General features: G+C 43.2%; 1 protein-coding gene across 3 annotated transcripts in view; it reads right to left on the bottom strand.

Moving 5' to 3' along the window:
• FAM193A (family with sequence similarity 193 member A) overlaps positions 1-10,810 on the bottom strand; it is a 173,043-nt gene extending 162,233 nt beyond the window's left edge. For all 3 annotated transcript variants that reach the window (XM_030876723.2, XM_060298893.1, XM_030876726.2), the window contains exon 1: positions 10,765-10,810. The gene's annotated coding sequence lies outside the window, so the exon portion shown is untranslated. The remainder of the gene's footprint in view (positions 1-10,764) is intronic.
• Positions 10,811-24,495: the final 13,685 nt, after the last annotated feature.

The raw sequence follows: 24,495 nt of genomic DNA, 5'->3' as shown, positions 1-24,495 counted from the left end.
CCGCGTGCAGCAACCAAGACCCAATGGAGCCAAAAATAAATACAATTTAAAAATAAATAAAATTAATATAATATTACTACTATATTTTAAACATAAGTACTAATTAGCTTTTGTAGAACATTCTTGAGGAAAATAAAAATCAATATTCCCATTCATAGATGAGGCAGCTAAAAATAATTAAAATTCTAAATCACTAAATGCAATGTGGTGTCCTGAATTCAATCCAGGAACAGAAATAGGTAATTTGTGGAAAAATCAGTGAAACCCAAATAAAGCCTGTAGTTAACAATATTGTACCAATTTTAATTCCTTAGTTTTGACAAATATACAAAGGTTAAGGGAGACGTCAACATTAGGGAAAGTTGGTTGAAGGGGCTATGAGAACTCTCTATACTAACTTGGAAACTTTTCTGTAAGTCTAAAATTACTCCAACATAAAAAGGTTGTTAAAAAAGTCCTGGGTCATCGGAAGTTAAATTCCTTAACTTCTCATTTAGTTTCAAGATGTAACTAATGTGCTCAAATCAAGAGAAAAATGTTCTCTGTGTTCTATGAATGAGAAAAAGTTAGTTTCCACAGGAGGTGTGATAGATAATTCAATGCCACAAATATTACTGGAATTACTCTAAGATAACCTAGAAACTAACATTGATTTGAACTGTTAAAAAAAAAAAAGTCTCGTAGGCTCATGAAATACAAATTATTCAATTTCAGCTCATTCTGGTTATATGGTCTCTAAAATAAAGTCACCTTGTGTCTCCATCTGTATTCAGAAAGCCTATAGAGTCAAAAAAAGTCCAACAGAGAGTCATACAATGCAGAGAAGCACCCCACACTAGCACCAAATAGATATTCAATTAGTAATCAAGCCAGGAAAAAAGGCCTCAAGTTAATAAACATATTCCAAGTAAATGAAATACAAGTAAAGGTGCAAATATGAATATGAATGATTAATGAAAATCAAGCAGCTGTCTATAAGAAACCCACTTCAAATAAAAGTATATAGGTAGGTAAAAAGGAAAAGAAGAACATATACCATGCAAATACCAATTAAAAGAAAGCTGGAATGGCTATGCTAGTATCAGACAAAGCAGTCTTCAGAGCCAAGAAAATTACCAGGGACAAGAGGAACATAAATGAAAAATAGGGTCAAGTCACCAAGAAGACACAACAAACATAAACGTATATGCACCAAACATGAGATCTTCAAAGTACATGAAGCAAAAACTAAACAAACTGTAAGGAGAAATGAAGACATCCACAATTTTAGCCAGACTTCAACACTCCTCTCTCAGCAACTGACAGAACTAGTAAACAAAAAATCATCAAGAATATACAATTAATGTATAACTGATCACTCTGCTGTACACCTGAAATTAACACAACATTGTAAATCAACTATACACCAATACAAATTTTTAAAAGGAAGGAATATAGCATTAAACAAAAAAATCTAGCTGACATTTGAGAGATCACTCCACTCAATAATAGCAGAATAGGGACTTCCCTGATGGTGCAGTGGTTAAGAATCCACCTTCCAATTCAGGGTACACAGGTTCGAGCCCTGGTCCAGGAAGATCCCACATGCCGTAGAGAAACTAAGCCCGTATGCCACAACTACTAAGCCTGCGAGCTGCAACTGCTGAGCCTGCGTGTCACAATTACTGAAGCCCGTGCTCCGCAACAAGAGAAGCCACCACAATGAGACGTCTGCGCACCACAACGAAGAGTAGCCCCCACTCACCGCGACCACGGAAAGCCCACGTGCAACAATGAAGACCCAATGTAGACAAAAATAAATAAATAAATAATTTAAAATAATAATAGCAGAATACACATGTTTTAAGTGCATAAGTAATACCAAGATAGACCATAAAAACCTTAAAATTCTTCAAATAATTAAAATCATAAAAGCATGTTCTCTGGCCATACTGGAATTAGACTAGAACACAGAAACATGATAACAGGAAATTCAAGAACATACTTTTAAATAACCTGTGAAACAGAAAGATTCAAGGGAAATTAGAAAATGTTTTAAACTGAATGAAAATGAAAGTACAACATACCAAAATTTATGGGATGAAGCTAAATTATGGCTAAGAGGGAAATTTATAGCATGTGTATATATACATATATATATATGTATACACACACACATATATATATAAAGATATGTATATTGAGAATATGTATATTAGGAAAGAAAAATAGCTTCAAATCAATAATCTAAGCTTCTACTTTAAGGAATTAGAAAAGAAAAATCAAAATAAACCCAAAGAAAGAAATAAGGCAAAGAATAAAATATAAAATTAAAATTAAAAAAAAATTTTTTTTTTAATAGTGAAATCAGGGCTTCCCAGGCGGCGCAGTGGTTGAGAGTCCACCTGCTGATGCAGGGGACACGGGTTCGTGCCCCGGTCTGGGAGGATCCCACATGCCGCGGAGCAGCCAGGCCTGTGAGCCATGGTTGCTGAGCCTGCGCGTCTGGAGCCTGTGCTCCGCAGCGGGCGAGGCCACAACGGTGAGAGGCCCGCATACCGCAAAAAAAAAAAAGAAATCAAAAAAGAAAGATAATAGAAAAAAATCAACAAAACTAAAAGTTGGTTCTTTAAAAAGATTATAAACTTGAGGAACTTCTACAAGACTGGCAGAAAAGAGAGAAGACAAATTGCCGATATCAGGAATCAAAGAGAGGACACAGACCTCCACAGACATTAAAAGGATAAAAGGAACACTACCGACAATTCTGCACACATAAACTCAGCAACTAAGTTGAAATGGACCAATTCTTTGAAAAGCACAAACTACTAAAATAGAAGGGAACGATTCTTAATTTGCTTTATGAGGCCAGCATTATACTAACACCAAAGCCAGGCAAGGACAATATAAGGAAACTACTTACGTATATCTTATAAAAAATAGATACAACAAAGCACAACAAAATATTAGTAAAGTGAATCCAGCAATTAATTTAAAACGAGTAATATACCACACTCAAGCAGGGTTTATTCCAGGAATGCAAAGCTGGCTCAATATCCAATAATCAAAAATGTGATCTACCACATTAACAGACTAAAAAAGAAAAAACACACAGTTATATCAATAGATTCAAAAACCACTTGGCAAATTTTAACACCTATTGAGAAAATTCTCAGCAAACTAGAAATAGAAACTTCCTCAACATAATAATGGGCATCTACAAAAAAACTACAATAGACATCACACTTTATTGTGAAAGACTGAATGCTTTCCCCCTAAAGTCAGAAACAAGGAAATTGTACTAAAAGCCCTATCCAGTGCAATAAAGAAAGAAAAAGAAATAAAAGGCATACAGAATAGGAAACAAAAAAATTCACTATTCACAGACACAATTACCTACACAGAAAACCTAAACAAATCCACAAAAAAACTCTCAGAATACATGATTTTAGCAAGATCAACAGACAGAAGTTGAACACAAAAATTAATCACATCTTTATATACCAGCAATGAATAAAAAGAAACTGAAATTCTTAAAAACACCATTTACAAAAGTTGAAAAAAAAATGAAATAATTTATGAATCTAAAAGACATGTACAGGATATGTATGCTGAAAACTATGAAACACTGATGAAAGAAATCAAAGATGTGCTATACATAAATTCTATCTCAATTTAAAAAAGAATCAAAGATAATCAAATAAATAGAAACACACACAATGTTCACAGACTGGAAGATTCAACACTGTTAACATGTCAATTCTCCATCAAATTGATCTACAGATTTAAGGCTACTCCTATCAAAGCCCAGCAGAATTATTTGTAGACCCAGACAAGCTGATTCTAAAATACATGCAAAAGCAAAATGACTAAATAGCAAAAACAATTTTTTTTTAAGTTGGAGGAATCACCTTGTTAATTTTTTAAGGCTCACAGTAATTAAGACAATGTGACATAGGCAATGGGATAAACCCACAGATCAAAGGAACAGAATACAGTCCAGAAATAACCCACACAAATAAGGTTAACTGATTTCTGACACAAGTGAAAAGTCAATTCTATGGACAAAGGGTATCCTTTCAACAAATGGGTTTGGAACAAACCTGACAACTATATGGGGGGAGGAAAAAAAGAACCCCTACCCAAATCTGATACCTTATACAAAATTAACTCAAAATAAATAATAGATCTAAATGTACAACTATGGCATTTTTAGAATATAGGAATAAAATCTTTATGAGGTTTTATAAAAGAAAGAGTTCTTAGACGTGATACCAAAAAGTATGACCCAAAAAAATAACTAGGAAGCCGAACTTCATCAAAATTTAATTTTTTTTCTTTGCAAAAAAAACAAACAAACCCAAAAAACAGTTAATAAAGTATAAAAACTAGCTACAGGGACTTCCCTAGTGGCCCAGTGGTTGGAACTCTCTGCTCCCAATGCAGGGGGCCTGGATTCTATCCCTGGTCGGGGAACTAGACCCCACATGCATGCCGCAACTAAGACCTGGTGCAGCCAAATAAATAATACATATTAAAAAAAAAAAAAAGACTAGCTACAGACTGAAAGGAAATGTTTGCAAATCACAAATCTGACATAGGACTCATAACCAGAATTATAAAGAACTCTCAAAACTCAAAACTAAGAAAATAAAACAACTCAATTAAAAATAAGCAAAGTCCTAAAATAAATAAATAAATAAATAAAAATAAGCAAAGTCTTAAACACTTTACCCAAGAGTATACAAGAATGGCAAATAAACAAGTGAAAAGTGTTCAATAACGGTAGTCACTAGGGAGGGACTTCCCTGGTGGTGCAGTAGTTAAGAATCCACCTGCCAATGCAGGGGACATGCTTCGATCCCTGGTCCAGGAAAATCCCACATGCTGCGGAGCAACTAAGCCCATGCGCCACAACTTCTTAGCCTGCACTCTAGAGCACGAGAGCCACAACTACTGAGCCTGCGCACCTAGAGCCTGTGCTCCGCAACGAGAAGCCACCGCAATGAGAAGCTCACTCACCACAACAAAGAGCAGTCCCCGCTTGCTGCAACTAGAGAAAGCCCGCGCAAAGCAATGAAGACCCAACGCAGCCAAAAATTAATTTTTAAAAAATAATTGGCACTAGGGAAATGTAAATTAAAACCACAACACCACGACACACCTATTTATTAATGGTTAAAATAATATCTACTGACAATAACAAGTGCTAGCACGGATGCAGAGCAACTGAACTCTCATCATTGCTGGTGGGAAGTCGAAATGGTGCAGCCACTCTGGAAAACAGTCTGGCAGTTTCTTACAATGTTACCACATGACCCTGCTCCCACTCCTTGGTATCTACCCTAGAGAAATGAAAATTTACTGTCACACAAAAACCTGTACACATATGTTTTACAGCAGCTCTATTTATTATCATCAAAAACTAACAGAAGCCCAATGTCCACCAATAGGAGAATGGATAACTGTGGTACATCCATACAACAGAATACTACTTGACAGTAAAAAGGAACAAACTACTCATACCTGCAACAACCTGGATGAATCTCAAAGTGACTAAGCTTAGTGAAAGGAACCAGCCTCAGGAAGTTACATACTAGGGACTTCCCTGGTGGTCCAGTGGTTAAGACTTCGGGTGGGGGTTGATCCCTGGTCGGGGACCTAAAATCCCACATGACTTGTGGCCAAAAAACCAAAACATAAAACAGAAGCAATACTGTAACAAATTCAATAAAGACTTTAAAAATGGTCCACATCAAAAAAAAAAAACTTTAAAAAAAAGTTACATACTGTATGATTCCATTTATATGACCTCCCCAGAAGACAAAAGCACAGTAAGTGGCTGTCCAGAGTTTAGGGGTGGGGGAAGAGTGTGACTGCACAGGAACAGCAGGAGGGAGCCTTTCTGGGTAATGAAATTGCTCTGTATCCTGACAGTGGTACATGAATCCACGTGTGTTAAAGTCCAAACAACTGCACATCAAAAAATATAAATTCGGGAGAGTTCCCTGGTGGCCTAGTGGTTAGGATTCCAGGCTTTCACTACTGTGGCCCAGGTTCAATCCCTGGTCAGGGAACTGAGATCCCACATGCCACAAGCCCAATATACATACATACAAAATATATTTTACTACACGTTAATTTTTTTGATTAGCGTACAGTAAAACCCCTTAGAAAACCTCTCTGGCAGTATCTACTAGAGTCAAACCACATGTATACCTAGCAAATCCACTTAGGGCATATGCTCAACAAAAAGGAACACTCTTATCCACCAAAAACATGTACAGGAATGTGCATATCAGCTTGATTCATATCAGCCATAAAATAAAATAAGCCAAACGTCCATCAACATCAGAATGGATAAATTGTGGAATATTCACGCAACGGAAAACTGCACGCCACGGAAGAGAATGACGACTTGCTACATCAACAACACGGATGCATCTCAAATATAATGTTCAGCCAAACAGCACCAGCACAGAGTACCTTTAAGTGAAATTCAAAAACAGGCAAAACACGTGAGAAAGTGGTAGGGATGACGAGGAAGAGAACAAGGGCACATTCTAGCATACTGGGAATATTCTTTATCTATATTCTGTATGTTGAAATATTGGTCCCATGTGTGTACACATACATAGAATATTGTATCACAGAGATGCTCTCTGCAGCTTTACCCACTGTCAAACTTAGCTAAATCACATAAGGTTCTAGATCTTTACTTCCTCAGGTCACTAAGGCAAATGTGCACTAGATAGTAATGACTAAACCTCATTTCGTCAGGGCAGCTATTTCTACAACACAGGGAAAGCCTCTAAGTGCATCCCAGTATACCCCAAGATATATAATCATACCATCTGACCACAGGATACACTGTATGGTGGCCTTTAAACATTAATAACATTATCTCCTTCTTGCCACCTTTTCAGCAATGAAAGAGGATTTACGTTATTACAAATGCTCCCTATACTACATGTTTCTCTGACTTTAAAACTGTAATATCACTGTTCGAAATGTACTTTGATCCCTACCCCAAACAGTTTCCTTTTATAAACCTCTAACAGCGTTACAAAAATAGCCCTAAATTCCCATTTGAGCTCTCCAAAAGTGTAAATTTTATGTAATTTGATATCCCAACAGCTAATAACACGGATCAATTTCCACAATACAAAAATTTTGGTAAATAACATGTGTATGACTTAATTTTGCACACCGATTCAACTACAGAATTCTGATGGTATAGATATTTTTATTGTGTGTAAATTCCTAAATGTTTAACTGTTAAAGAGTGGGAAAAGGCAAAATCAGTTTTATTTGAAAAAGCAAAATTATTGGTAATATAAGGTTGTAAAAGTATCATTCACCTTTTTGTCCATAAGTAATATTCATTGTAGAAAAGTCTTAAAGCTTGAGGCATGTGCCAAAAGGAAAAAAGAAAGCCATCAGAACTTCCACCACAAAATATTTTGATGTGTATACCCTATCAGACCTTCCTATGCAAATATATATACACACAGACACTTTACAAAAATGGCCATGCCATGCCGCCTGCAGGATTCAGTTTTCTTTTTTTTTTTTTGGCCATGCCATGCGGCTTGCAGGATTTAGTTCCCGGACCAGAGATTGAACCTGGGCCCTCAGCAGTGAAAGCGTGGATTCCTAACCACTGGACCCCCAGGAAATTCCCACAAACACTGTTTTCTATTTTGTAAGCTTTTCTCTTTCTTAATACATCATGAACACTATGCAAATTACATTTTAAAACAGAAATGCAAAAAAGTAAGATATTTTCATGATATCCTTCACCTACCAAGTTTTTACTCAGGGCTAACGCTTTATTGTCACATTAGAGCAGACCAGCACACTAGGCTGTTAAGAGCGGGACTTGTCCAAGCCGCATATCATCATTTTTACATCATCATTTCACAAGTGGGAACGCTTCATCAATAACATCCTGCAGCAGAGTCCTATAAAGCAAGCCAGGTCAGCCTCCTGAAAACAGCCATCAAGCACATGCACAGCACTGAGTGCCACTAGGCACTGTGTAAGCACCTTCCAGCCTCCACGCGTTTAATTCTTCCAACAACCCTAGGAGCCGGAAGCCACACCACCTAGAAAACACCGCCTGTGAGGCTCTGCCTGAGGGCACAGAACCTAACAAATTTGTGTCCCCTGAGCTTTGTACACCAGAGTTTTGTTGTGGGCCAAGAACTCTATAAGCTAAGTTATGTTTTCCTACTTATCCTACAGCCCTCATTTCTTTGTAGAAGCCACCTACATGCAAAAATGCCCTCTTTGCCTCAGAAGCCGCCTCTGATGAAGGTGGTCCTGGGTCTAACGCTCAGTGCTGTCCCCAGCACACTGGGCAGTGGGCCTAAGACCCCTCCTGAGAATCAAGACAGTCCTTACACTCTTACTTCTCTTAGACACCTTCTGCCCCGGTGACCCAATATGAAATGGAAACATGCACCCCAAGAATCATAAGCCTCTCTGGGAAACGGAGGGCCAGTACCCATTCACCATTACTTGTTGACAAACGCTGTCTTGGGTGCCTGTTCTGCCCTAGATAAGGTGTCCCAAAAAGCTCACCATCTGTAGGGAAACAATTCAGAGGTTTCAGAATTACATGAAGAATGTTTGTGATTGGCATCACCCTGTTACCATAAAAAGTATCTTTGATGCACTATTACTAAAACACTTGTGAAGAAATTTTAAAACTAAAGACATAGCTTTAAAACTTTAAAATATAGTAAAAGAGAATGTTTTTAAAGGTTCAGGTCACAACTCAACAGTACATAAGTAAAATAATATTAATAATTCATTAATAAAATACAACCAGCATTTTATTAATGAAATTGAACGAAAAAGAAAAGATCAAAAAGTATCAGAGTATTGTTTTGTAAAACCTGCTGTGTGAGTGTGTGTGTGGTATATTTTATTGCTGATAGTGGGTCATGGTCAAAACTCTGGATTCATAAGTTTAATAGAAAACAGTCTTGTCAAACAAAAATAATACTAGGTGTATGGTTGTGTGAGTTCAAAAGTGTGATTAGAATAATAACTGAGGGCTTCCCTGGTGGCGCAGTGGTTGAGAATCCGCCTGCCAATGCAGGGGACACGGGTTCGAGCCCTGGTCCGGGAAGATCTCACATGCCATGGAGCAACTCAACCCGTGCACCACAACTACTGAGCCTGCACTCTGGAGCCCGTGAGCCACAACTACTGAGCCTGTGCTCTAGAGCCCATGAGCCACAACTACTGAGCCCGTGTGCCGCAACTACTGAAGCCGCGCACCTAGAGCCCGTGCTCCACGAGAGAAGCCACCGCAGTGAGAAGCCCGCGCGCTGCAACGAAGAGTAGCCCCCGCTCTCAGCAACTAGAGAAAGCCCGCACACGGAAATGAAGACCCAACACAGCCAAAAATAAATAAATAAAAGGAATTATGAAAAAAAAATAGAAAAAAGAATAACTGAACGGTTATTTTAGCCAAATATTGCAAAGTAATGGCGAATTATTAAACCTGAAATAATGGTATGAAAGGCTAGCATAAGAATTTTTACTAAATCAATAAAAATGGGTGTATTTTACACCCAACTACAGCCAATATTATAAACACTTTTGTAAAGCATTTGTTTGGGCAGACCTCCCAGCCTCCCCTCCCCAGCAGCAACAAACACCGCCCTTAATTTACACTCCATCGATGCAAATGCATAAGCCTCACCCTGGATCCCAAGAACTACACCTGTTTCACTCTCCAGTGTACTGGAAAATGGCAACCTCCAGGGCTACAACCCAGCACCCAAAACAAATCTGACAACATAATCTAAAGGAAGCTCCAACTGCAGAGAACACTGTGTATTCGTATAATAGTATAAGCATCAGAGAGCCATGCCATATGCAATGATTTCTTATCTGCTCTCACTACATATCGTTTCCAACACAACATTTAGAATCCCGCATAAAACAATTTCTGTCTCGGAATTTGGTACACAAATAAATACTCCTGATGAGGCTTTTGTTGTTACTGTTGCAAATGTCTTTAAAACAACTTAATTTAACAGTCCTAACAACATAACTTTTGAAAAAACCCATTATCTTTCAGGAGACAACTGAATGAGTGGAAATGACTGCCAACTGCATACCCACGTACCAGTACCGTGTCTTGTAAAGTGTTGTGACCAAGAGCGGAATAAAAGTGGCAACAATCCACAACTGGCAGAGACAGTGTGTGCTAGCTGCCTTCAAAAGCAAAACAGAAAAAATTACTACGCAAATTCCTTAAGTTCAAACCCTAAATATATACCTGGGTAACCAGACGACCAATTACCTCTAAAAACTTTTTAAAAGCAGAGGTGAAGAGCCAGGGCCGCCACCTCCGAAGACTGTCAGGTATCTTTCAAATGACCGTTTTGGAGAAGAACAAGAAAACTTCTAGGAGGCACTTCCCGATGATCATTCGCCAGGCGTGGAGGAGGTGGGCACCGCAAGGGAAGCCCCGCTCGTCACCTGACTCACAATTATTCTGGAATTGCACCCGAGTAACCTCAAGGACGACCTCGGCGCGGGGCGACACAGCACCAGCCCGGATCCGTGACAGCGCCGTGCAGGTGGGCAGGCGGCGCCGCGCTCCCGGGAGATGCGGCACCTGGCGCGCTGCAGTCTGGCCCGAGGCTCGGGGCGCGGGTCGGCGGCGCCTCCCACCCCGGCCCGCGGTCCCCGCCGGCCCCGCAGGAGGCTGTCAGGGCGCCACCCGCCCGTGGCCCCCGCCCCCGCCCCACCGCCGCTTACCTCGAAGTAGCCTCCGGGGGCGGCGCCGCCCGCGCCCGCGCCGAGGGGCCCGTTGGCCGCCGCCGCGCCGCCCGGGGCTGCCAGGCCCGTGGCCTGGGAGCCGCGCAGCGCCGCCGCCGGGCCGGCCTTGCCGCCGCCCGCGCCGCCGTTGCCACCGCCCGAGCCGCCGCCGCCGCCCCGCTTGTTCTTCCGGCGCTTGGCCCCGCGCTTGGCGTCGGCCGGGCTCATGGCGGGCGGGCTGGCGGGCGGGGAGGGCGCGGAGCGGGCGCGGGGCCGCGGGCGGCGGCGGAGGGCGGGGAAGGCGGGGAGGCTGAGGCAGCGGCGGGGCGCTCCGGCCGGCCGCGGGCGGGGGGCGCTGCGCGGGGTCGCCTCCGGGCGGGGAGGGCCGGGCGGGTGGGAATTGCGGGGCGGCCGCTGGGCGGGAGCAACGGCGAGTCCACCGGGCCCGGCGCCGCCGCTGACCAGAGTTAGAGTCCAATATGGCGGACACAAGGGGAAAGGGATCCCAGTTTACGTCGGGGGAGGGGGAAGGAGCGGCGGGGAGGGGGAGGGGTGTGGGCGCCCTCCCCCCCCGCCTTACTCCGCCCTCCCGAGCGCCGCTCCCCCTCTGCCGCGCCCTCCCCTCCCGCCGTTAACTTGCGCCGGCACGCAGGCACGCCGGGAGCTGGAGTCCGCGCGCCCGCTCTGCTGCTGGGGGCGTCCGGCGCGGGGACCACGATTCCCGTCAGGACGCGCGCGACCGAGCGCCCGGACGGCGCGAGGGGCTGCGGCAGGGGAGCTGGATGCGGCGGTGACGTCACCCCGCGCTCGCGCCGCTCGGCCCCACCCGAACCGCGCGGCCTTCTGGGACCTGTAGTTGGGCGGAGTGGTCTGGCCAGCTCAGGGCCGCGTCGCCCGCGGTGGATGAACTACAAGGCTGGCGGCGAGGAGTTCCGCCTCTTTGACAGCCTCCCAGACGCCCCAGCGCCCCGCGTCCCCGCCACCGGGTCTGCAGGCCGGTCCTGTCCCTGGGATGCGCCGGGCGGGCAGCTTCGGCTCTGGCCCGCCAGGAAAGGCCCGGTGACCTTGGCCCTGATCTGGGTTCGAATCCGCCTCCTCCACTGGCTGGCTCTGTGATCTTGGGCCGGGCCCCTCGCCCGTGTCCAGGTGACTCATTGGGACGAGAATGACCCTCCTCGTGGGTTAGGCTGTTCCGGAGGGCGCCTGGAAAGCGCTGGCCCGGGCCGCCGTCGGGTCGGGGACCGCCCTGGGCGCTGGGGCTGCCGCGAACCGGAAGACCTTGCCGTTAGCTTAGAACCCCTGGCCCGGAGGCACCCTTCTGAGCTCGCCCTCTCCCTGAGGTCCCGTGCAGCCGTCGCCCGGCCTCCCGGTGCCTTCCGACCCTGCACGGTCCCAGGGTGGTCCAGCCATATCTCACGACCTCGCAATCACCCCACTGCAGAGGCCACGAACCCCGTCAGACCCTCCCGGGCCTCGCAGTGGGGCCGCTCCGTCTGGACCCTCTTCCTCCCCGGGCCCCTTGCCCATCATCAGCAAGCCCCAGGTACAGTTTTGCCCTTAGACCCGGACCACAGGAGTCCCTCGCCTGGGTCCCACCCATCGCAAACACCGAGACACAAAAAACATGTATGTGTTCCCCTCTTTGGTTCCATGGCTGGTTACGGGACCGAGATGCAGAGAAACTTGGTGCTAGGATGTGTAGTACGAGGGCCTCCATTTGCACTGTTTCCTGGGCCCCGCACCGTTAGCTCTGGGCCTGCCAGGTGCCACTGCCTGGCCGTTACCCTTGCCCCAGCTGCAGCCGCGGCCTTCTAATCTCCTGACCCATTCTTCGTTCCACAACCGGAATGAGTCACTGTGATCAAATTAATCCTCTCTTTAAAGCCTTTCAGAGATTCCATGTTATGTAGGCAGAATAAGACCCCTCACCCCTCCTGGAGTGTCTTGAATGACCCTGCTGCTGAAGGTAGAGTTTGAGAAGGTGGGTGGGGTGCCTGCCTTAGCACCCCACTGGGTGGGCAGTGTTTTGGGCTGCCCCCTTCCCCATACAGGCTGCGTCAGACACTCCCCACTCGCACAGCCCCTGTGACTTCGCCTGTCAGAGCACATTGCGTTGGATTGGGGTTCTTGGTGCTCACCAGTATCCCCAGAGAAGTCAAGTCTTGGGCCGGGGGGAGCATGGGAGTGTCTGCATCCTGCGCCTCTGAACCCCAGCTCCTGCCAGGCAAGGGCTGGGCACACATCAATCCAGTATTTGCTGGATGAATGAATGACATAATAATGACCATTTGTCAAGCAATTATGCACCAGCCACTCTGCCTCCTGCTATATCATCTCATCTAATCCACACAACCGTTCTCGAGATAGGCACCATTAGCCCTATATTATGGATGAGAAACTAAAGTTCAAAGATGGTGAGGGATTTGCCCAAAGTCACCCAGATAGTCAGAGGCAGGGCCCAGATTCCAATTCAGATGTGGCTCAGGTGTGACTTTTGTGTTCCAGCAGAGCACAGGGTGATACAGTGAAGAGTCCTTCTGGCGCCTGGGGACAGGAGCAGCCTCTCTGAGGAGGTGAGCTGAACCAGAGCCAATCACCGTCAGAGCAAAGAACTTTGAGCAGTGCGAGACTCAAGCAGGGGGAAGCTCAGCATGTCCCAGGAACCAACAAAAGCAAGGTTGGGTTTTATTCTAAGTACAGCTGAGAGCCATGCAGCGTTTTGAGCAGGGACTGTCATGGTAGGATGTATGTTTCTGAGAAAACTCTGGCTGTTATGTTGAGAATGGATGTCAGGGTAGCAAGATTGGAGGCTGGCGCAGCAGGTGGAGGGGGTGCTCCTGGCGGACAAGTTACGAAGCAAAGGCATAAAGCAGCGGTTCTCAACCTTTGTTTTTCATTATCTCCCCCCTAAGGAAAAATTAAGATACTAAGGAGAAAATACTAAGGAATAAGATTTTGTCTGGTAGAGTTGAGCTTTGGGAGGGCCACAAACCACTGTAATATCTACGATTTGTTTCTCCTCTTAAGAATCAGTTTTCACCCCCTTGAGAACCAATAGGAGATATATATATATACACACACACATATATACATACATATATATACACACACATAAATACATACATATATATACACACATATACATACATATATATACACACACATATATACATACATATACATACCTATATATACACACATATATACATACATATATACACACATACATATATTTATACACACATATACATACATATAAATACACACATATATAAATGTATAAATATATATATATATATTTAAAATAAGGAATTGGCTCACACAGCGATGGAGGCTGACAAGTCCCAAGACCTTCAGTCAGCAAGCTGGAAGCCCAGGAGACCCAATCGTGTAGTCCAAGTCCAAGTTCAAACGCCTGAGAGCCAGGAGGGCCAATGGAGTTGTTCTAGTCCAAAACCCAGCAGGTCTGAGACCCAAGAAGAGCTGATGTTTCAGTTTGAGTCCAAAAGGTAGGGGAAAAAATGATCCAGCTTGGAGGCACTCAGGCACCAGGAGCTGGCTTTTTGTTCTATCCAGGCCTTCAGCTGATGGTATGAGTCCCACCCACAGGTTTGTTTTTGTTTTTGTGTTTTTTAATTTATTTACTTTTGGCTGTGTTGGGTCTTTTGCTGCGCGTGGGCTTTCTCTAGTTGCAGCGAGTGGAGGCTACTCTTCCTTGTGGTGGATTCTCTTGTTGCAGAGCACAGGCTCCAGGCGTGGCCTTCAGTAGTTGCAGCACGTGGGCTCAGTAGTTGCAGCACACGGGCTTTGTTGCTCCTCAGCATGTGGGATCTTCCCGGACTAGGACTTGAACCCGTGTCCCCTGCACTGGCAGGCAGATTCTTAACCACTGCGCCACCAGGGAAGTCCTCACAGTTTTTTTCTGTTGTTGCTGTTTTTTGTGGGGTTTTTTGGCTGCCTGGCATGTGGGATCTTAGCTCCCCAACCAGGGTTTGAACCCATGCCCCCTGCATTGGAAGCATGGCATCTTAACCTCTGGACCACCAGGGAAGTCCCCCACCCACATTGAGAAGGGCAATCTGCTTTACTCAGTCTACCAATGCAAATGTTAATCTCATCGAGAAACACTCTCAACAGACACATCCAGAATTATGTTTAACCAAATGTCTGGGCACCCTAAGGCCCAGTCATGTTGACCTAAACTAACCATCACAAGGGAGAATGCAGGACATAGGGCCAGAAAGGTCTATGTATACTGTTAAAAATAAAAGCAGCTCAGTCTGGCAGGAGCACAAGTGGTCACAGACTTGTGGGCAGTGACCTTGGAGAGGATTTAGGCATGGAGATGGCCACTCAAAGCACCCTCATGCTCTGGAAGGCTCTTAGAACCACTTACAGGAAAAGGCAGCATGTGTTGGATATTTTTGTAAAAGTCAAGCTTTATTACTTTCATGTGCAGTAAATATTAACCAAGATACGAATATGTACTACTACACTAGTAACACCAAACAATTTTATAAGAAAAATTAGATATGTTCATTATCTCACAATTTATAACCAGGGAGCATTACATAATAATGAATCATTACCTAGAAAGCCTTTTCTAATTTCTGGCTTTATTAAGTCTGCAGAAAGAACAGTTGAGCACCTTTGCTCAAGCCATTTCCTTGCCCCAGGCAGAACTACGGCAGCAGGCTTCCACCCCCAAGCAGAGCACAGGGAATTCTCTGTAGAAACTATTCGATGCAAGAACAGCAATGGGCATATTAATGTTTGGGGATCCCAAAGAATCAGGCAGTCCTTGATGCTCACCCAGAATTGAAGCCCACAGCTCAAAAGCTCTGCCCACCTGGAGCTTCTAATCAGCTTTTAAAACATGGCACTTGTAAACATGAAGGGACAGTGAAAGATCACCAGTCATTTAAGAAATGGCTCAAGTGTGGATAGAAAAAATGTGTGTGCGGGGGGGCAGGCCAAGAAACGGTTAATGGAAGGAATCAAAAACTTTTTCAAAAACTGCTAATAGCCTCAGAGATGTTTAAGAAAGGAAGCTTGAAAATTAAAAATACAGCGAAAATTGTGAAAGAAATTCAATAGAAGGGCTGCAAGATAAAGGAAATTATTCAGAAAGCAGAACAAAAGACACAGAAAATCAGAGAGAAATTGAGACTTAAAATCTCAATCAAGGCGGTCCAGCAACTTTCCAATAAGAATTCTAGGGGAAAAAATGGAGGTAAATAACTTTTGAAAGAAATAATACAGGGACTCCCTTGGTGGCTCAGAGGTTAAGAATCCGCCTGTCAATGCAGGGGACACGGGTTCGAGCCCTGGTCCGGGAAGATCCCACATGCTGCAGAGCAACTAAGCCCGTGCGGCACAACTACTGAGCCTGCGCTCTAGAGCCCGTGAGCCACAACTACTGAGCCCACGTGCCACAACTACTGAAGCCCACGGCCTAGAGATCATGCTCCGCAACAAGAGAAGCCAACGCAATGAGAAGCCTGCACACCGCAACGAAGAGTAGCCCCTGCTCGCCACAACTAGAGAAAGCCCGCGCGCAGCAGCGAAGACCCAACGCAGTGAAAAATAAATGAATAAAAATGTTTAAAAAGAAGTAATACAGTTTACCAGAAGTAAGGTGTTGAATGTCCAGATTGAAAGAGCCCACCAAGGAAGATGGTTAACTGTAGAAAACCAGAGATGAAAAAAAAAAAACCAGCCTAAAATGCTCAGGAAGAAAAACAGAAGTCACATTAAAAAAAAAAAAAAAAAAAAAAAGGCAGGAAAAAAGAACCTCACTAAATGTTTTAACAGTAACATTTGAAGCTAAATAGTGGAGCAGGGCCTTCAAAATTCTGAAAGAAAATCAAATATACAATAGAATTGTATAGCCAGCCAAACTGTCAATTGTGTATGGAGACAAAAAACAATTTTGGATAAACTATATTTTTCAGGTAAACAGACTGCACCATAGTAAAAAACCCTAAAATACCAGTAGGTCTGTTTCTCACATACGGCCTAAGGCTGTTAAGTAGCTCTCCTCCACCTTTTAACCAAGATGAGGACTAACCAGGGACAGGTGCTCCAGTGCTCAGTGGGAAGCCCTAATGGTATCCTAAAGGTGGAAGTGAGCCAGTGGTGAACAGAACCTTACCAAACCACAATACCGCCCTGACGTAGCTTGGTGCACAGCCAGATGAAGGTGGGGAGCACCTGCTCCATTTGCCTAGCAGAGGAAAAGAGCACCTGCAGCCTCTATGATTTTTTTTTTTAGCTGCACTGGGTCTTCATTGCTGCGTGTGGGCTTTCTCTAGTTGTGGCGAGTGGGGGCTACTCTTCTTTGCCGTGCACGGCTTCTCATTGCAGCGGTTTCTCTTTTTGCAGACCACGGGCTCTAGGTGCGTGGGATTAGTAGTTGTGGCTCATGGGCTCTAGAGTGCAGGCTCAGTAGTTGTGGCACACGGGCTTAGTTGCTCTGCGGCATGTGGGATCTTCCTGGACAAGGGCTGGAACCCATGTCCCGCCTGCATTGGCAGGCGGATTCTTAACCACTGGACCACCAGGGAAATCCCTGATTTTTTTTTTTCTTATGCACAAGTTCAGCTTTCAATTAAAAATTTCTAGGCATATCAAGGCACATGGCCATTTTACTGAAAATAAAAAGACAAAAGGCTACAAAAACTCATAGGTGAGTCACATATTGGAGTTGGTAGGCAAAGACTATACAATATAATTAATATGTTCAAGAAAATAGAGGAAAAGGTGTAAAAAAAGACGAAAAAATTGATAATTGTAATCTATCAGGAAATTAACTAGAACTGAAAAAGTAACTGAAATTGACTTCAATAGATTAATAGCCAACTAGACACAGTACAAGAGAGGATTAATGAGTTAGAATTTAATATAAAACAGCACAGAGAGAAACAAAACAACTGATAAAACAGAAAAGAGAATAAAAAGTACATGAGACACAGTTGAAAGTTTAACATATGTGTAACTGGTGTCCCAAAAGGCAAGAAGAGAGAATGCCACAGACAGAAGCAGATTCTCCAAAATTGGTGAGATATTCACCCAGTTTCAAAAATCTCTGTGAACACAAAGCAGAATAAAAACAAGCAAAACCACACCTGAGCACATCATTACTAAACTGCTGAAGACAAAGAAAAAACTCAGCCAAAGAAAATATTCACGTATCTTCAAAGGTATGTGACAGCTGACTGCAAGAGAAATGAAGCTAGGAAAAAATAGGATGACAAAGAGTAATTGGGGAAGAAAACTGTCAACTTATAATTTTTAAAAATTGTAACGTATTTAACACAATATATTCAAAATATCATGACTAACACATGTAACCAATATAAAATTACTAACAACATATCTTAATACTCTTTTTTTATACTAAGTCTTCGGAACCCTGTGTGTTTTATACTTGCGGTCTCTCTACATTTGGATTCATCGTGACTCAAGTACTCAGCTGCCACGTGTGGCTCGTGGCGACCATATTAGACAGCGACCTGTAATTTTTTACTCAGAAACAAAAATATCATGCAAGAATGAAGGTAAAATAATGGCATTTTCAGATTAACAAAAACAGAATTTATTGCCAGCAGGAATTCACTAAAAGAAATACTAAAGGAGGGCTTCCCTGGTGGCGCAGTGGTTGAGAGTCCACCTGCCGATGCAGGGGACACGGGTTCGTGCCCTGGTCCGGGAGGATCCCATGTGCCGTGGAGCGGCTGGGCCCGTGAGCCATGCCGATGAGCCTGCACGTCCGGAGCCTGTGCTCCGCAGCGGGAGAGGCCACGGCAGTGAGAGGCCCACGTACCGCCAAAAAAAAAAAACTAACAAACAAACAAAAACAAACAGAAAAAAAGAAATACTAAAGGAAATTCTATGGGCAGTAGGAAAATTATTCCAGATTGAAATGGAGGAATAAAGACCAAAGACATACAAATGGGGTGTGTGTGTGTGTGTGTGTATATATATATATATGCATATATATGACTTTATATATAGATATATGAATGATAATAGTATGCTAGTATTTTTTTCATTTAAAAAACTTTGGTAAAATAATACAAAATTTACCATTGTAATCCCTTTCAAGTGTACAATTCAGTGGCATACCTACATTCACAATGCTGTACAACCATCACCTTTATCCACTTCCAGAATGTTCCACCATCCCAAGCAGAAACTCTGTACCCATTAAATAACAACCCCAGGCCCCGGTAACCTCTACTCTACTGTCTCTATGAATCTGCCTATTCTAGATACATCATGTAAGTAGAATCATACAGTATTTGTACTTTTGTGTCTAGCTTATTTCACTTAGCATGATGTTATCATGGTTCATCCATGTTGTAAGTATGTATCAGAATTTCATTCTTCAGGCTGAGTAATATTCCATTGTATGGATATAGCACACTTTATCCATTCATCTGTTGATGGACATTTGGGTTGCTTCTACCTTTTGGCTGTTGTGAATAATGTTGCTATGAACATTGGTATACAAGTACCTGAGTCCCAAGTGTCTGAGTCAATTCTTTTGGGTATCTATCTGGGAGAGAAATTGTTGGAACACATGGTAATCCTATGTTTAACTTTTTGAGGAGCCACCAAACTGTTTTCTAGATCAGCTTCATCATTTTATATTTCTACCAGTAATGCACAAGGGTTCTAATTTCTGCACATCCTCACCAACACTTATTTTCTGTGTTTCTGATAATAGCCAGTGGGTGTAAAGTGGTATCTGTGGTTTTAATATACATTTCACTCATGACTAATGATGCCGAGTTCCTTTCATGTGCTTATTGGTTATTTGTATGTCTTCTTTGGAGAAATATCTATTTCGGTCCTTTGCCAATTTTTAAATTGGGCTGATTTTTTGTGCTTGTTGAGTTGGAGAAGCACTTTATATATTCTGGTTATTAGGCCCTTATTAAATAGATGACATGCAAATATTTTCTCCCATTCTGTGGGTTGTCTTTTCACTCTCCTAATAGTATCCTTTGATGCACAAAAATTTTTAATTTTAATGAAGTCAAATTAATTTTTCCTTTTGTTGCCTGTGTTTTTGGTATCATGTATAAGAAAACTTTGCCAAATCCAAAGTCATGAATATTTACCTTCATGTTTTTTTCTAAGAATTTTATAGTTTTAGCTTTTAAATCTAGGTCTGTGATCCATTTCTTCATTAATTTTTATATACTGTTTAAAGACCCAACTTAATTTTTTTAAATTAATTTATTTTTATATTTATTTTTGGCTGTGTTGGGTCTTCGTTTCTGTGCGAGGGCTCTCTCTAGTTGCGGCAAGCGGGGGCCACCCTTCATCGTGGTGTGCGGGCCTCTATCGCGGCCTCTCTTGTTGCGGAGCACAGGCTCCAGCTGCGCAGGCTCAGTAGTTGTGGCTCACGGGCCTAGTTGCTCTGCGGCATGTGGGATCTTCCCGGACCAGGGCTCGAACCCATGTCCCCTGCATTGTCAGGCAGATTCTCAACCACTGCGCCACCAGGGAAGCTCCACCAACTTAATTCTTATGCACGTGAATATCCAGTTTTCCAAGCACCATTTGTTGGAGAGACCTTTCTTCATTGAATGGTCTTGAAACCCTTGTGAAAATCATTTGGCCATAGAAGTGAGGATTCATTTCTGTGCTCTCAATCCTACTCCATTGGCCTGTATGTCTGTCCCTAAGTCAGCACCACATTGTTTTGTTTCCTGTACCTCTATGATGTTCTCAAATTGGGAAGTGAGTCTCCCAACTTCTTTTTCAAGATTGTTTTAGCTATCCTGGGTCCTTTAAAATTCCATACAAATTTCTATTAAAATTGCCATTGGGCTTTGGTAGGGACTGCATTGATTCTATACTATATTGCCTTGGGTACTATTGCGATCTTAATACTGTCTTCCAACCCACAAGCATGGGATGCCTATTTATTTAGGTTTGCGTCCTTCAGCAATGTTTTGTAGGGATGTATGTGTCTCAGTGTACAAATTATGCACCTACTTGGTTAAATTTACTCCTTTTATTTTTTTTGACGCTATTGAAAATGGAATTTTATTTCCCTTTCAGATCGTTGACAGTGTATAGAAATACAACTGATTTGTGAATTTATACCCCAGAACTTTGCTGAATTTGTACTGTAACTGTGCGCTAACTTTGGGTTTAGTTTGTTTTTTTTTCAGTTCCTTAAGGCATACAGTTATTGATTTGATCTTCTAATGTAGACATTTATAGCTATGACTATCCCCCTGAGCACTGGTTTCACTGCATCCCATGTTGTGGTATGCTGTGTTCTCATTTTCATTCTTCTCAAAGTATTTTCTAATTTCCCTTGTGATTTCTTCTTTGAACCATTGGTCATTTAAAAGTGTGTTGTTTGGGCTTCCCTGGTGGTGCAGTGGTTGAGAGTCCGCCTGCCGATGCAGGGGACGCGGGTTCGTGCCCCGGTCCGGGAAGATCCCACATGCCGCGGAGCGGCTGAGCCCGTGAGCCATGGCCGCTGAGCCTGCGCGTCCGGAGCCTGTGCTCCGCAACGGGAGAGGCCACAACAGTGAGAGGCCCGCGTACCGCAAAAAAAAAAAAAAAAAGTGTGTTGTTTAATGTCCACGTATTTGTGGGTTCTCCTAAATGTTCATTCCCTATAACCCAGTAATTTCACACTTAAGTATATGTCCAACAGGTATGTGAGCAAAACTGCACCAAAAGATATACAGAATGTTCACATTTGGCTACTAATAGCAAAAAACATAAATCAATGAAAGAATGGATAAACTGAAGCATATTCATCTAATGAAATACTATACAGTACGGAAAATGAACAAACTACACAACATGAATCTCACAAATATAATATTGAGCAACAGAAGCCACCCCCCTCCTCCACAAAATACACATTGAGTGATTCCATCTATTTATTTTTTAATTTGGCCATGCCGTGCTGTATGCAGGATCTCAGTTCCCTGACCAGGGATTGAACCTTTGCCCCCTGCAGTGGAAGCACAGAGTCTTAACCACTGGACCACCAGGAAGTCCCCAATTCCATCTGTTTAAAGTGCAAAGAAAAGGCAAAAGTAAAGTACGTGAGTAGGATTGTGTTTTGGTAATTAAACTATAATTATAGTTAAAGGAGTGATTTTCATAAAAGTCAGAATAGCGATTACCTTGGAGGAAAAGGCAGACTGTACTGACCAGGAGGGAGGACAAGAAGGGGCTTCTAAGGTGTTGGTAATAGTTTCTTGTTGCAGTTGGTTGTTTCACAGGCTTTTGCTTTATGGTAATTCACTGAACTGTACTTTTGAAGTAATTCAGTGAGGTGTGCTTTTTGTGTGGTATATTTCACAGTATAAAAGATAAATAAATACAGTGGCCTTGAGTTCGTAACTAAGCCTTAAACACCTCATAAAAGCAAGGGTAAAAAATTAAAAAGCAAGGGTAAATACTTTCTGGAGGAACCCACCTTCAATTCAGGTCTCAAAGAATTTTCAGATAGTTACCAAGTTACCTGGGTTCAAAGTAAGGGAGAAAAAAGTTTACAAAACACACAAAGAAGGAAGTCATCATTAGTGAGAGCCAGCCGGAATAAAAGGCCTCAGAATTAGACCCACAAAGACTTTGGGTACTGGAATTAACATAAATAGAATATGAAACAGACAAATCTCTAAAACTGATTAAAACAGAAAGCATAAATTAGTATTAATGATAAAAAGATGCTGCAGAGACTAATTAGCTTACAAGAGAATATTTTGAACTTTATACCAAAGACTTGTAACGAGATGAAATACACAAATTCCCAGAAACCTGTAACTTAACTGACTTAAATGTGAATAATTTGCAAACATTAAAAAATCAAATCAGTATTTTAAAATCTTTCCTTAATAAAAATAATAGCCCAGAAATTTTATTGCTGAGTTCTACTAAACATTCAGGGAACAAATAATTCGAATCCAGGGTAGAGAGACAATTCTCCTTAGTCTCACTGTAGGGAACTTACTTTGAAACCAAAACCTGGCAAAGACAGTGTAAGAAAATGATAGGTCAATGTAACTCATGAACATGGGTATTTAGAAACCCTACACCAAATACTGGCAAAACAAAGTAAGAAATGTGTAAGATAAAACATCATGAACAAAGTAGATTTACCCATGAAATATGCTGGTGAGCACTGAAAAAAAATCACTGTGATACACTACATTAACTGATCCAAAGGGAGAACATCCTGTGTCTCAGTAGAAGTAGAAAAAGAACCAATAAGGTGATACATCCCTTGTGACAAAATAAAACAAATAAAATACAAACTCCTATCTCGTGGTTGGAAAAGGAACCTCTGTTACCTGTTATCTAACAAGTTCATAAAGAAGAAGAAAGTTCCAAGAATTAGAACATTCCATTGCAGATGATATGGTTGTGAACGTACAAAATTTTAACAGAATCCAGATTCTTAATTAGAATGAGACTTTGGCAAGAATGCTTACACAATTTACAAAACCAATTAAATTTCCATATGGCAACAACAAAAAAAGGTAGTTAAGATGCCACTTAAGTTTCAAAACTAAGAAACCTAGAAACAAGCCCCTTCTGTAGCCAGCTACAGAGGATGTTCTGTAGGACATCCTCTGCTAGTACACACCTGTGGTACACACTCCCCGCCCTTTCATGGGACTCTGCTCTCCTCCCTGGGCTTGCCAAGGGTGGAGGCCTCACCTGGCTCCTGGCTTCAGACACTGCTGGTCTAGGGGGGCCACCAAGGGAGTGTCTGGTCAATCACACCCTCAGGTCTCGGGAGGCCTGTACACTGCGAGGGCGCCAGGCCTGGGATCTGCACTCAAGGACCCTCTCCTCTTCTCTTTACCTAGACAAGTTTCAGACCTTGCGGAGCACAGCTGAGCATCTCTTCCTGTTCTCTTGGACTCCCATACCTCACCTTTGCCAGTTTTATTTCCCATTGGCCTGGGGAGCTGTCTCCCTCGATGATGTACGGCCTAGCAGGGCACGGGAGTTGGGTTTCTCAATACCCACCAAGCCAAGTGTGGCACCAGGAGCATGGCAAACGTGCAACGAGCATTTGAATAACTGTATTTTTTGTCTCTGGTGGTCTCCAACAGAAGGCAGGCAGGCGTCTGAAGTTCAGCACCTCTGTGCCCCCGAGCACCCAGCACATTAGCCTGTTCTGTCTCTGGGGACCACTTGACAGGAATGGAGAAGAGCAGGCAGGCAAAGGCCAACTCTGCCATCACTTACTCTCTGGGAAGTAAGCCAAGCCCATGCTGTCTTTTCAGCTTTCCCCGCACAGCTTGCTTGGGGCTCTAACGGGCCCGCCATGCACTCCTGGGCCCCCACTCCCACGCAGAGGGCAAACTGTATACAGTGGTTGGGGCAGGTGCGCTGCACTGCCAGGACCCCAGGTCAGTCCGAGTCCACACTGCTTGGAGCTCCTCTCCTGAGCTGGCACTGGCCAGACTGAGCAGACAGCCCACAGCCAACCTTGCTCCTTCAGGCCTGAGGTTAAGATTCTGCTCGTTTAGGGATTCCAGGGCCTGGACTTGGGGTTCTGCTCCAAGGATGACCTCTTACTTGCTGACTTCTGGGTCAGCAGATGACCAAGCAACTTTCTTGCACACATACTGTCACAAAATACACCAAACACGAGGCAGACAGGATCCCACACCTTGGGCAAGGGTGGGGGGTGATACTGATCCAAAAGAGCAAATGAATGCACACACGAGA

Source organism: Globicephala melas, chromosome 5 (assembly GCF_963455315.2).
Source record: "Globicephala melas chromosome 5, mGloMel1.2, whole genome shotgun sequence".
NCBI classification, from domain to species: Eukaryota; Metazoa; Chordata; class Mammalia; order Artiodactyla; family Delphinidae; genus Globicephala; species Globicephala melas.
This window is presented reverse-complemented; position numbering and strand designations above follow the sequence as displayed.